The sequence below is a fragment of the Culex pipiens genome, chromosome 3, assembly GCF_016801865.2.
Source record: "Culex pipiens pallens isolate TS chromosome 3, TS_CPP_V2, whole genome shotgun sequence".
NCBI lineage: Eukaryota > Metazoa > Arthropoda > Insecta > Diptera > Culicidae > Culex > Culex pipiens.
Genome location: NC_068939.1, coordinates 127,465,343 through 127,480,490, shown reverse-complemented (window position 1 = coordinate 127,480,490; position 15,148 = coordinate 127,465,343). Strand labels below are relative to the sequence as shown.

Genomic DNA, 15,148 nt, shown 5'->3' with positions numbered 1-15,148 from the left:
CTGCACGTTGCACATGTGCGCCTCGCAAAAACCATATCGGAAGTATAAATAAATCACGATGCTCGTGGCCTCCTTTCCTGCAGGCTTTGTTGTTGAAATTGTTGCTTGTGCTGTGCACGTTCCACAATGAAAAGCACACACGTGTGTAGCACGGAGTTTTTTTTTTTGTTTTTGTTCCGGGAGTTGTGACACGTGGGACGGTCATTTGCATTATGGCCGAAATTATATGCGAGCGGAGTTTTTTTGTCGGTACAAGAAACCCACGATGGTTTGACACCTCCAAAATCATTGACAGTTTGACAAAATCAAATAATCTGTCTGTATACAAAAAAGTTTTCGATTCTGGGATGATAGGTATACACTAAGATCACTAAGGGTCTACTAGATGTAAACAGTGAAGGAGGTATTAGATTATGGCAAACAAACTAACAACCTCACAAACAAGCAAACTTTTTGACAGTTTGAAAGTTTGCGAATTTGGCAAACTGTCAAACACAAAAAAGTGAGAGTTTGTTTTTTTGTTTGCCATAGTGTAATACCTTCTTGACTAACGCGTGGAGGATCACCGTTTGTATATAAACCTTGCCTTCTATGGTCCTTTTACCATTTTCTCTAAATTATTTACCATTGAGTTTGATTTTAATTTTTAGATCCGTAAACCTAATAGGTAACTCACCAAATGTACCAAGTTGAACTGTCAAAATATCGGTGTTTTACTGTGTGGTCCACGGTATCTTGCCAGGCCTGTGGCTATCCGGGGTCGGAACAATTAATGCATCCGGTTTTATCTGACTCACAGATTTTCCGAACTTCATGCGAAACAGTGCTAAAGGGCCAATGTGGGTTTGCAAACAAACGGTGCATCCTGCCCATGTTTAATGCAAATATTTACTCAGGCAAACTGAACTGCTTATAATTTTTCAAGAAAACTTGCAATAGTTCCGTCGCTTCACCGAATGGAAAATGGACAACATTTCGCCGAATCGAAAAAAAATAATAAGTAAATGAAAAAAAAATTAAGGCCGTTGCAAATATTTATCAAAGTTTATGTCTGCGAGGTTTCGCTTAATTCAACTATAAGCAGTTGTGAAAAATAATTTGGAAATTCAAAATGTGTATTTTTGCAATTCCGTCGTGAAACTACTTAATTTTCCCGTTTTTTCTTGACCGACGTATTCGCCTACTTTTCTGTACCAATAATAACAGAATCGAATAGCAACACTTTTCAAAATAAATGCTGAAAAGTTCTACTTTTCAGCACTGGAATGGGTGCTGAAAAGTTGAACTTATACAGTTGAAGTAACACTTTTTAACATTTTTTTGATTCAAACGATTTATTGACAAAATACATGAAAATTTGACATAAAATTTCACTCAATGGGTTTATTTCGGAATTGCAAAAAATGTTGTATGGAACTCGTTGCAAAACTTGAATTTTTCAGCACTCTTCGTATTTATCCAACTCGGTGAACCTCGTTGGATAAATGTACGACTCGTGCTGAAAAAATCCTCTTTTTGCAACTTGTTGCATAAACTACTATTGTGAACTCCAAAACTCTGTTATGAGTTGCAAAAGAACTGATTGTATCTTGATTATTCACCAATAAAACCGAATGGAATTGAATTGAAAAAAACCTTGAGTACATTTTTTTATATTTTAAAAAGAGGATATTTTTTCATTAAAATATGCAGTTCTTATTAAAAATGTGTTTACAATAAAAAAGTTAAGCATTGTTGATCAAGAATAGCTTTCTAATAATAGTTTAGAATTAAATAATATGTTTGTGAGTTTTGGCGTTTTTTTTTTAACATGAACCGTTTCTTAATGGTTAAACAGAATTTTGATTTCTAGAAATATGATTTCTGTGATGTTTTTGCATTCTTTCAAGCATGAATTAATCTAGAGTTTGTGAATCATGTGAAATTCTTTGAAAATTTTCAAAAATATGTTTGACATTACATTTGCATTTGTTTTAACATGAGCCTCCCATTATGTTTTATTTATTTTTTTAGAATTCCATTCTTTTTATAACTATTATTTGTTTTTAAACAAAAACAATCTTAAATAAACACCAAGCGAAACTCCGGCAAAAAAAATATTAATACAATGTGTATTGTGAATAATTAAAATGTGAATATTTTCAAAAACGCGATATTTTCTGAAAACTTTAGTACTTTAACAGCGAAATTCTTATTTTTCGTTATTTTGTGATTTTTGAATCAAAATTTTACGTTAATTGATATATTTTAAATTTGATATTTAGAAGTTTAGATGTTTATGTCTCCAGAAAAAAATCAAGTTATTTAAAAACTCAACGAAATTTTGAGTGCAATCTGCTAAAAACAATGGGTAATTCTCTACCAACTCACACGAAATCGGGAAAAGTTGCCCCGACCCCTCTTCGATTTGCGTGAAACTTTGTCCTAAGGGGTAACTTTTGTCCCTGATCACGAATCCGAGATCCGTTTTTTGATATCTCGTGACGGAGGGGCGGTACGACCCCTTCCATTTTTGAACATGCGAAAAAAGAGGTGTTTTTCAATAATTTGCAGCCTGAAACGGTGATGAGATAGAAATTTGGTGTCAAAAGGACTTTTATGTAAAATTAGACGCCCGATTTGATGGCGTACTCAGAATTCCGAAAAAACGTATTTTTCATCGAAAAAAACACTAAAAAAGTTTTAAAAATTCTCCCATTTTCCGTTACTCGACTGTAACAAAATTTGGAACATGTCATTTTATGGGAAATTTAATGTACTTTTCGAATCTACATTGACCCAGAAGGGTCATTTTTTCATTTAGAACAAAAAATTTCATTTTAAAATTTCGTGTTTTTTCTAACTTTGCAGGGTTATTTTTAGAGTGTAACAATGTTCTACAAAGTTGTAGAGCAGACAATTACAAAAATTTTGATATATAGACATAAGGGGTTTGCTTATAAACATCACGAGTTATCGCGATTTTACGAAAAAAAGTTTTGAAAAAGTTACTTTTTGCGTTTCTCTTTGTTTCGTCGTCCGTGTCTGTCGCGGGTGACCATGAACGGCCATGATCGATGACGACCAACTTTTTCAAAACTTTTTTTCGTAAAATCGCGATAACTCGTGATGTTTATAAGCAAACCCCTTATGTCTATATATCAAATTTTTTGTAATTGTCTGCTCTACAACTTTGTAGAACATTGTTACACTCTAAAAAATAACCCTGCAAAGTTAGAAAAAACACGAAATTTTAAAATGAAAAATTTTGTTCTAAATAAAAAATGACCCTTCTGGGTCAATGTAGATTCGAAAAGTACATTAAATTTCCCATAAAATGACATGTTCCAAAATTTTTTACAGTCGAGTAACGGAAAATGGGAGAATTTTTAAAACTTTTTTAGTGTTTTTTTGATGAAAAATACGTTTTTTCGGAATTCTGAGTACGCCATCAAATCGGGCGTCTAATTTTACATAAAAGTCCTTTTGACACCAAATTTCTATCTCATCACCGTTTCAGGCTGCAAATTATTGAAAAACACCTCTTTTTTTCGCATGTTCAAAAATGGAAGGGGTCGTACCGCCCCTCCGTCACGAGATATCAAAAAACGGACCTCGGATTCGTGATCAGGGACAAAAGTTACCCCTTAGGACAAAGTTTCACGCAAATCGAAGAGGGGTCGGGGCAACTGCTGTGTGAGTTGGCGGAGAATTACCCCAATATAAAATGCATTCCCCAGCGTTAACAATTATTTGAACAGGTTTAAGTTCGTTTAAATTCTTTTTCAATTTTTATTGAATTTTCGATGTACGAAATATTTTTTCATCAAAACTTACATTTTTTGAAAATTAATTATTGTAAACCAACTGTTAATGCATTTTCTAATAACTATTTTACTGAAACTTTTAAATTCTGGCTTGTAATTTCATTTTTTTATGCCCTTCCTGTCCCTTCGACCTGAAAAATATTTGCTTCGGCCTTATGTAAAAAAATTACACCCAAAATACGTTCCACCAAATTTTATTCAGAGCTCAATGCTAAATTCGAAAGAATGCTACCAACTCACACCATCAAAACAAATGTGTTCATTCGGTAATTGAAACAGTAAATCTCCAACAAAATCCAACATCGACTTCCAGCCAATCATGAGTTACCATGCTGTGGTGGCCGAGGCAGTTATTCCATTGATCTAGTTTGCCAAAGATCCCTGGTTTGATTCCCGTAGACAAGGGTCCTGATTTTCGGTTCAATGAACAGAAACCACTCACTCATCGCCTATCCATTCGTCGCCTATTCCAACCCGCTAGCATTCATGAGCGAATGAGTCTCGCAAGCAGCCAGCGAGTGGCCCGAACTGTTCACTCAGCGAACAAATACATCGTGAAAATATTTGCCTACTCCGTCGCTCGACGACACTCACACACTACCATGCTCAGCGAAGAGCCACTCTCACAAAATGCCAGCGCGGCAGTCTTTTTGTCTTCACGCCCTCAGTTTGCCATCAATTTGATTTTTTCTTGGTGGAAGTTTCTTTGAATGGTGTCTATAATGTTATGAAATCAAAATAAATGCACAATTTAATTGATAACATTGATTTTAGGCAACCCAAATCAATGAGTATAACGCAGCGCATCAGAGAAAAAATGTTTTCAGTTCAGAGTGATCGGAGACGATCGGCCTGTCTGAACCGTTCGGAGACTGAGCCGATCAGAGAGAGAGAAGAGTAGAAAAGAGAGTGTTCGGGAGCGAATGGTGATAGAGTGACAAACGGTAGGAATTCATCAGGGCAGTATCGCGTCGCCTGCTATTTGTGCTCGCGAATGGAGTGGTTGATTTTGAGCAATCAGGACCCTTGCCCGTAGAGAACACTTTTTATTAATTTTTTGTTTTGACGGATGAACTTTGCTTTGGGAAAGAACTCGGGGCATTATTTTCGAGTACTATTCTCTGTGTCCGTAAATGGCACCACGATTCTCTGGTCCGGTGTATTTTGTATTTTTTTTTTTATTTTACAACACAATTTCTTTTATTACGAATTACGGGTATTTGAGTATATTTTCTATATGGCTACGTACATTTTAAAACTTTTGCATTAGCTTCATTATAAAGAAAAACCTTTACCTAAACCTATCGATATATTTTTTTGTTTTTGTTATTGAACACTTATCCGAAGTTGCTAAAATCTAGGATGAGTGGTACGATCACGTATTTAATAAAATATAACAAAGAAGTTCACAGCCTAGAAGGTCATTTTGTCACAAGCATACGCAAAAATTTAATTTTTTTTCCACCAACCCCATTCTTCTCTGTCACCAATTTTATTTTTCAAAAAACTCTCATAAAAAAAGTTTACGTTCCATTTTCGTCGCCACACCGCCCGACGACATAGATTGTGCTAAAGGGGAGGCTAATTTAATTAGAGCCCGTGCCGAATTTCCGCCGCTTTCCGGCGCGCATGAAGTTGTGGAAAAGCTTTTATGGTTAAGGACGGTGATCCCAACCCCGAAAGCCGAGTTTGCCGAGCGTGACTTTTATCTCCTAATCCGATTGTTGTTTATGTTGTGTAACGGCTCTGTCGTGCCCATAAGCAGTCGTTATTTTGGGGGATCGATTGTCACCGGGGTCAAGTTTGCAGAATGAAAGTTCACGGCAAGGGTAAAGTCATGCTCGAGATTAGGCATGACTTGGGGTTTTTTGTTTTGTTTGACGGGTTGGCAACCCTGGAATAACAAAAAACGTCACCCAAGAAGGGTTGTTCAGTCTAGAATCGTACTCTATGTTGCTAGTCCTGTATTGACATATCATCAGCTGGACCAACACCGTTTCATACAGTGTAATGCAGTTCTACTACTACAGCAACACGGAACCCCCCGTGAATTGTGGGCGTCCGTGGCGAGGCCAAGGTTCTTTGCAACGTAAGTTGTAGCTATTTTAAGCTCGTGCACAACACCACACACCCTTTTATCACTCATGGTAACAACCACCCACACGGAACAGATACATAGCAAGTAGTGACCACGTGGAACATGTGATGAGAGTGATTAACGTTACACTACTCTATGATGGTAGTGGTGGTGTTGGTGGTTGTCCTATTAAAAGTTTATCTATGCAGAAATAAAGCGAGCTGATAACAGATAATACAAAGGGGTTTGCGCGCCATCTATTCCCGGGAGCTGTCAGATTGTGTAGGCACTTCAGTATCAAAAGAGCACTCCTGCTGACACCTTCATTGTTTAGTTGAATTTGATATGATTCTTTTCTTTTCATGTGCAGCAACATTCCATGGTCTATCATTTTAACAAGTGTCAGTTGTTCGCAAACGATAGAAAATTTTTGCTAACCCAAATTCTGTCTCATTTGGGAATTGCCTTAATTTTTATTCTTTAATCTTAATGAAATCTTTAATCAACCTCATCCATATCATTATTAACACGAATCGGTCAACATAGTTGTTTACCGACCGCCATCTTCCATACATTTGTCCAATGTCCACAAACCACGTGACACGTCCAAATTCGACTGCGTAGCAAAAGGCCATTATCAACGCACCTAATCATCCTTTGTATTCAGCGCCAGGGTGCTATTGTGCCCATTATCATCGCACTATCGTTCTAATTACCGCAAGGGGGTGGGAGTTTGACATTTTGTCGATTAAATCGCCTACATTTCATGCTAAGTTACCGTCTATCCACAAATCCATTGTCCCGAAGTAAGATTCAGAGTCGAGCCTCCCTTTTCACCGGATAAAGGAACGGAATGTTTCGCGAGTTGTTTACACTGGTTCCTGGAGCTGGTCAGGATCATGTTTCCCGGCAATGGGCGCACAAACTTGCAATACATGAATTGCACGGTGTCCGGTTTTATTGTTGGCAATTCGATCAACTTCAATCTGAACGGCCGGTATCGTTTGACGCCTTTTGTGCTGTGGCTGAGAATTGACCATCAGTTATGAATCATAACTTTTGTGCTGCGAGCAACAGTTTGTTTGGAGCTTTTTGCGATGGTTGTTTGTGAATTGCTGGCTGTGTTACATGTGTCATTTAAGTTTCAAAATAGGTGTCCTGTCACTTGAAAATTGAAGAGTACAGTCAACTACACAATAAAAAAAATCATGGTAATATCACTCTGGAATGAATACATCTTTTATTATGTCAGAAAAAAAATGTGTAATTGTCCATCTAAAAAAAATTTACCACCATTCTGTGCCACTTTTTTAGTCTGAATTTTGGTAATATTACATCATAAAAGAGGTTATATTAGTCCTTCCAATTTTACACCTTACAAATTTTAACATTATTTTTCCTGTGTAGGTTGAGTTGGATCTTATGTATTGAAGGGAGAGTAAACTTTTGATTGGTTTCGATTAGACGAGACTCAAAATTATAAACATCGATTTCCAAATTTAAATTTTTTAATTGTTGTCATGATTGCGGTAGTTCGCAATGACAATTTGCTTATCAATCTAATCGATTTTCTTTTGTTTCTTTTATCATCCACAGGTAAGTCGACTGAGCTGGGATTGGTTAGTAAGTAATGAAAGAAAAAATGTTTCTCTGAGACGTGACAGGATCTCGAAACAAATCGTCAACTGTGTGCTATCTTGTGACATAGACCATTTTGGTCGAAAATAAGTTAATGATGACGTTTTACTATACTTAACAAACACTACAAGATGCTTTAACCCGATTTTGGTAACTTGCTTCCGTTTCCCGGATATCACAATACACACTTGTGACATAGACCAATTTATCATCAAAATGGTCGTGCACACTTGTGACACGTCATACATGTTGTTGGAAAATGTGGAAAATTTTTCTTGTTTTTCACACATTTATGTACACACAAACTTTCTAAGGCAATGAAACCTTTTGTTTTTGAAAATATACTGATTTAGTCGGTTAAACTATTGATTTAAGCCTATTTTAGTTTGTATGGGAATTCTGCGCACACTTGTGACACGTAGTACAATTTTACTTTCGAAACACACGAGCTTTTCAGATTTTTGTTTACTTAATTTACTATATCTTTTAACTGGTGTAACCAAATTAGTTGAAACTTGGAGCGTTTGTTAAGCGATAGTATACAAACCGATTGCTTCAAAAAGCTTGGCTCTATCATTCATAATTTTGAAATTATTTACTAACAAACTTTAAAAATCGATTTTCTTGAAAAGTACTAAATGGTCGTTGTCACAAAATAGCACACAACTGACAAAATGTTTTCTAAGTATACTTTATATAAGGGTTTTACTTAAAAGGAAACAGGGAGTTCTGGCACGACTAAAGTTTTAAAATAAGCAGTTTTACCCTTTCAGGCCTGATGGGTCAACCCAGAAATAAAAATTTCCAAAACTAGCCTACAATTTCCGTATCACTATCATTCGAATTATTTTCCCATCATTAACTTAAAAAAATGCAGTGATCCAATTTTACGGGAAGTGGCCCATTTAACCCAATTTCGCCTTTTTTGGGGTGTTTTCTCGAATATTTTCAACTGCCGTAGTTTGCCGCACTTCTAAAGTATCTTATTTTATGTAAAAAAAATCTCGAGAAATCGATTGATGACGCTCTCAATGGTGTCAAATGACGGCAAGGCCCATTTTGCCCCATTTACCCCTTTTTTATGTGTTTTTTAAATATCTTGAATTGCTGTAGTTTCCTACAGTTTTAAAGTATGTAATTTTATGTAGAAAATCACGCGAAATCGATTGTTAACGCTCTCATTGGCGGCAAATATCAGCATGGGCTCATTTTGCCCCATTTACCATTTTTAAAAATTTTTTATTTTATATATTGAATTGCTGTAGTTTCCTACAGTTTTAAAGTATGTTAAGAAGAAAATCGCGAGAAACCGATTTGTGATATTTTCGTTGAAGGCAAATCACGGCAAGGGCCCATTTTGCCCCATCAAAATCTACACACAAAAAAATATTTCCGAATGTTAAATTCCCCATCCCCCCTTCCCCTTTATGTGTTGTCGTTAATATCTTGAATTACCGTGGTTTACTAATTTTTAAAAACAATGATATTTTATGCAGAAAATCACGAGGATTCGATGGGGAACACTCTGATTTGCGGAAAATGGTGACAAGGGCCCATTTTGTCCCATTTACTCTTTCTTTAAGTGTTTTTCACACCTTTCACAATTGGACCCTTGCCGTGATTTGGTGATTTGCCTGCAATGAAAATATCACACATCGATTTCTCGTGATTTTCTACATAAAATAACATACTCTAAAACTGTAGGAAACTACGGCATTTCAAGATATAAATGAAAACACATTAAAAAAGGGTAAATGGGGCAAATGGACCCTTGCTGATATGTGCCACCAATGAGAGTGTCACAAATCGATTTTTCATTTTTTTACAAAAAAAAATACTTTCATAATACTTTCATAAACAATGTCACAAATCGATTCCTCGCTATTTGATATATAAAATTACATACTTTAAAATTGTAGAAAACTACAGCAATTCAAGGTAATAAAGAAAAACACATTTAAAAAAAGGGTCAATGGGGCAAAATGGGCCCTTGCCGTCATTTGACACCATTGAGAGTGTCACCAATCGATTTCTCGTGGTTTTACTTAAAATAAGATACTTTAGATGTGCGGCAACCTACTGCAGTAGAAGATATTCGAGAAAAACACCCCAAAAAAGGTTAAATGGGGTAAGATGGACCACTTCCCTTCATTCGCCGCTAATAAGAGTATCACCAATCGATTCCTTGTATTTTTTCCATTAAAAATGATACTTTTGATAGGCAGAAACTGACGGTATCAATAGATCCATTTTCTCATCCGTTTTTGCCCACTTTGGCGTTGCATCAAATCAAATGGCCAAAGACAAACTTGTAGGATATTGGACGGACTTTTTGGAAAAAAATACACTGAAAAAAAAACATGCCACTTCTTAAGATTTTTAAGCATACATTTGAAGGTGATGAATCGTTTTTTGTTTTGTTTTTTTCGCAATTTTTGGTCTAATAAAAAAAAACATAAACTATTTATAATTACTGTATTTTTAAGTGATCGTCATAATCAAAAACCAATAGCTGGATTCGATTTTCCAAACAAGTTTGCATAAAAGTCTCCATATTAGCCATTATTCTAAGTCCAATCCCTGTGAAGTTACAGCGGTCTTAAAAATTAAAATGTTGAAAAAACAGGGGGATTTGGTTTTTTTTGTGGTTTTATGCCATTTTTTTTTTAGGAAAGGCTATAAAATCACTCGAAAAATGAACTTCTTTATTCGACCTCGTAGAGCCACCTTCACGTATACCTATCGACTCAGAATCAAATTCTGAACAAATGTTTATGCGTGTGTATGTCTGTAAGCCCGTGCACCGAAAAATATGCACACGGTTATCTCCGGACTGGCTGAACCGATTTGGACCGTTTTGGTCTCATTCGATCCGTCTTGGGGTCCCACAAGACCCTAGTTAATATTATGAAGTTTAGAAAAGTACTTCAAAAGTTATGCCAAAAAAACGATTTTAGCTAAACTTTGGAAGATTGTAAATTGGGTGGTATTTGTAAGAAAACTCGTCATGCTATATATTTTAAGAAAGGTATTCAAAAGACCTTTCCAACGAGCCCAAAACGTTGAAGATCTGACAACCCTATCAAAAGTTATAACCACTTAAGTGTTATTTATACACTTTTTAGAGGCCGGATCTCACATATTTTGATGAAAACGTTGTCCGGATCTACCATGTGACCTATCTTTGAGTGGGTAATCAAGAGATCTTTTTATTACACTTTTTTTAGGCCGGATCTCAGATATTTTGATAAAATTAGTGTTATTTATACACTTTTTTTGAGGTTTTGTAGTATATTCGCTTTATGATTAAGTAACGTTTATATGATAGACTTGATATTTTAGTATCGGTAATAGTTTTACCGGAAAGATCATCCAATTTCCGATAAGTTTACCAATATCTCAGAAACTAATGGTCAAAGTAAAAACAATAACACTTGTGAAATTTTCTGATCCTACCGAAACAAATATTTTTTAAAATTTTGGAATCAAGACTAACATTTTAAAAAAGTCAAATATTCAATATTTCGCTCGAATTACAAAAAATTCACAAATGTTTTATTTTTTAACATTCAAGTACGATCATTTTGATGATAAATTGGTCTATGTCAGGGGTGCCCAACCTTTTAGCCCTGCGGGCCAGGTCTGATTTTACTGAAGCAGTGGCGGGCCGGAATTATTATTTGATAAAAGTTGAAAAGCAAACACATTTTTTTTCAATTTTCATATGATTGGGTTCTTTAAAAGCAAATACATAAAAGAACTAGTGTTGCGAATATGATTCATACATCTTGATTTTAAAAATGAAAAACAGAGATTACATTCAAAATTGTGTTTATTTGACTTATTTTAATTTTTGTTTGTTTAAAATTGTATAGATATTGTTTTTGACGATTGCAATCAAATATCACATCCGAATCGTTGCAATTTTTGAAGTTTTTGAAACATTTTTTAATATTTTAAAAATATTTCCAGCGATCTATTTTCAGTATGAATAATTTGATTTTTAAACTTTTTGAAAAAACTTTTTTTAGTTGTTCTGGAAAAATACCTAAGTTTTGCTTGCTTATTTATTTAAAAAAAAATAATTTGATTTTTAAACTTTTTGGAAAAACTTTTTTAAAAACTTTTTTTAGTTGTTCTGGAAAAATACCTAAGTTTTGCTTGCTTATTTATTAAAAAAAAAAGAAAATAGAAAAAAACTTCAAATTGAAGCAGTTGAAACTGAAAGAAATAACATTTAGTCTCTTTTTGTAAATTTTAAGACAACAATCCAAGTTTTTTCATAAATTTCACAATTTTACGAAATGGATTATTTTGTTTTCCTGCACAATTTAAAAGTTTGTTGAAAAATATCAATATAAAAATTATAAGAATTAAATTCAAACATGAAAAATGTTCTTATAATATGTTAAAATTTGATCTCCAGCTTAATTTTTCAATTCATGCAATAATTTTATTTATTTAATACTTCATGAACAGCCTTAAGGGCCGGTCATAGAAATATTTTAAAAAGCCGTCGCGGGCCGGATGAAATGGCTTCACGGGCCGGATCCGGCCCGCGGGCCGGACGTTGGGCAGGCCTGGTCTATGTCATATTGTGAAATCCGGGAAACGGAAATGAATTTCTAGAATCAGAATAAAGCTACAAGAGTTTCATCATCAACTCATGTTCGACCAAAATGGTCGTTGTCATAAGATAGCACACAAGTGACGAGATGCAGGTTGGTAGTCAAGGTATTTAAAAAATTTTCAAGTAGTTACAAAATTTATTTGAAATGATTGTTTTTGTTCGAAAGCTAACCTCAACTTTAAACAACTTCCAAAAAAAAAACAAAATTTGTGATAAAAACGTAACTCCTCCTACCGAATTAAATTTCATTAGCTGGATTTTGATGTATTACAGCTTACATCGTAGAAACGTCATTTTGGCCCAATATTATCCCCAGTGTAGGTTTCGTAAATGCAAAAGATCCGATGGAGACGCCAGGTGCTTCAAGCTGTTTAAGCTTTCTTCCTCTTCCGGGCAGTGTTCCGGCACCCTAGTCACGATGGTATCTCTGGCATATGTTTCTATCGCAACACAAGCTTCCCGTTCTCTACAACAATGCAACACCATCCATCCACTGGCTCAGAAGCTTCTTCCCGAGAACAAACAAACACCAGCAAGTCACTCGCGCTGACTCAGCTGAGCGCGCGCTCTTTCTCTCACTGTTCATCTAGTTGGGCTTAATCGGACCATCTCCGCGAGGGCACGCTTAATCCTTAGTCCTAGAGGCGCTTCTCTTTGAGCGAGTTCTCCCCGTGTAGATCATCTCTGAGTCGTCCGACTCCCAGCAGGCTGTGAGTGGTGGACCGCGTCTCGTGCGCGCCTACTGATACCATCAACCATTATTGATAGAGGGGACCTTCTTTGTCGGCTATGTCGACCGCGACGATTCTCCGCTCAGCTTTGCGGGAACTTGAGCTAACCAGCGGGATTCAGTACTCGTCGAGGAGTCCACAAATCAACAGCTCTGCAAGGTTGTAGGTTCGGGAGCGCGCGCGCGCGTATCGCTGGATCAAGTGTCTGAAGGTGGAAGTTCTGGAAGTTTGTGGTTGATCGATCCCAGAACAAAGGAAGCGGGAGAACTGGGAAAGTCGGTGTTGAACGACAGGTTTCTCCTTTGTCGCTGACGATCGCGATCACTGGATTAAGTCGGTGTTCTAGCTCAAGAAGTCGTTAAGGTGCAAGTCGGCGGTGCGTCAAGACGCGGTGCCGTCAGCGGAAAAATTATTTTCGTTCAAAAACAAAACCGTAGGCCAGTGACCAACGCGTTTGTTTGCAAACAAAACCGAATCCCGTGTGCCGGCCGTTCCCCCGGGTGTCTACCGCGAGGTCCCCAACATCTGAGAAAGTCACCCCAGCGATAAAAATAGACCGTGTGCGCGAAACGGTTATTATTTCGGGTGTGTGTTCCTTGTTTTGTGTATTGTAGGAAAGAAAAATTACGACGCCGCGCAAAAGAAATATTGCAAAATTGTGCCCAAAAAGTAGCCCGAGTTGCGAAATGTCAACGCCGCGCCGGTGTCAATTTGACCCCGAAAGGATTATTCGAGTGGCGATCGTTCCTGTCATTGCGTCACAAATCTGAGAAAATCGTGATTTAAGGGAATTTTTCAACATTATATCCCCCATCGAAGAAAATAACAACGCATTTTATAACAAAGTAGATTGAGGAAAAAAAACAAAAAAAAATGAAATCGTAGTCATATTTGTGGTGCGACAATTTTCAACAGTGTGTGGGTCCGTGATTGAATTACAGTGCGTTTGTTTACAGTGTAGATTTTTCCCAGTGTTTTGTTAACTGCGAACGTAATTCGGTATTGTTCTTTGACGGCAAAGTGGAGGATAATTTTGGAAAGAAGAAAAGGCTCAACTCGAAGTGGAAATAATTTGTGACCACGATGATAACTGGGAGTACTGCTATTGTCATGGTAATTATTATCTTGTACCATTATTCGCAGAGGTGGGCAAATAAATTGCGTGAAACCGCGGGTTCTGGAACTTTCTGCTGATTTCAAAAACGTACCATGGAATTTGAACACTTTGTTCGTGGTTCCAATATTCATGAACGCTTGTTCATGATTTTCCCTTTTTTCTGTGTAGACGGTGCCCATCGTGGAAAAAAATAATTAAATTCAATTGTTTCGGGCAAAGCGCTTCAACAGAAATTTATTTTATTTAGTTTAGCTTGGTTTTTGGGGTAATTTCAAAGAAAGTTAGAAACTGAGGTTTGACGACTTTTTAGGGTATTCGAATAAAGACAAAACTGAGTTATTCTCTACGTTTTCGAACATCGACACTTCTATGCATTTTTGAGTTGGCTGAAACTTTGTCAATGCTTTCTCTATGTTAATATCATCAGACAAATTTGTCATAAGAATCTTCGAAAATCTGTATCTTGAAAAGGGGTTTTATGATCGATTCAGTATTTTGCGTAAAATTGTAGGTTATGATTAGAACTATTCTGAAAAAAAAACAGGTACACGGAAAACAATATTCCCCGATTTTTTAAATCTTAATCACTAAAAGTTTATCTCTCTAAAATCGTATTTTTTATACTTAAAAAAAATATATTTTTAAGGCATTGATGCCTACTGAACTGAACTGATTTTTTTTTTTCGAAAAAACAGTTTTTATCAATTTAAAAATGATTTATGGAAAAAAGCATCCCAAACAAATTTTATCGAAAATGTGTGAAAGCTTTCTACATTTCATTTGTTTTTTTCATTTTTTCTATTGTTGATCAAATTGCTGGTTTCTGAAAAATAACCTATTAAATTTTAATTTTGTGATAAATGAGATTTTCTCAGTTCCACGTTATCAACCTGCAATTTCATGCACTGTGTAAGTTTTTAGTACACCCAAACGGCGGTATGATTGTGATGCATGGTGGCATGAAATTATATCAGAATCTGCATGAAAACTGTCTTCATGCATTTTTTGCGATATGAGAATATGACAATTTTGCCCGTTACTGACAATTATCGACATTACCGACGGCTTTTTGGTTGTATTTCACAAAAAAAAACCTTAACAGAACGAGGATTGAACCACCAACTTCTTGGTTATTGATCCGACACGCTA

General features: G+C 36.0%; 1 protein-coding gene across 8 annotated transcripts in view; it reads left to right on the top strand.

Moving 5' to 3' along the window:
• Positions 1 to 15,148, top strand: part of LOC120428045 (uncharacterized) — a 98,653-nt gene that overhangs the window by 26,543 nt on the left and 56,962 nt on the right. The window contains exon 1 of one of the 8 annotated variants that reach the window (XM_039593009.2): positions 12,991 to 13,995. The exons of the other annotated variants lie outside the window; for them this stretch is intronic. The gene's annotated coding sequence lies outside the window, so the exon portion shown is untranslated. Of the gene's footprint in view, positions 1 to 12,990; positions 13,996 to 15,148 lie in introns of those variants that run through there. 8 annotated transcript variants of the gene reach the window in all.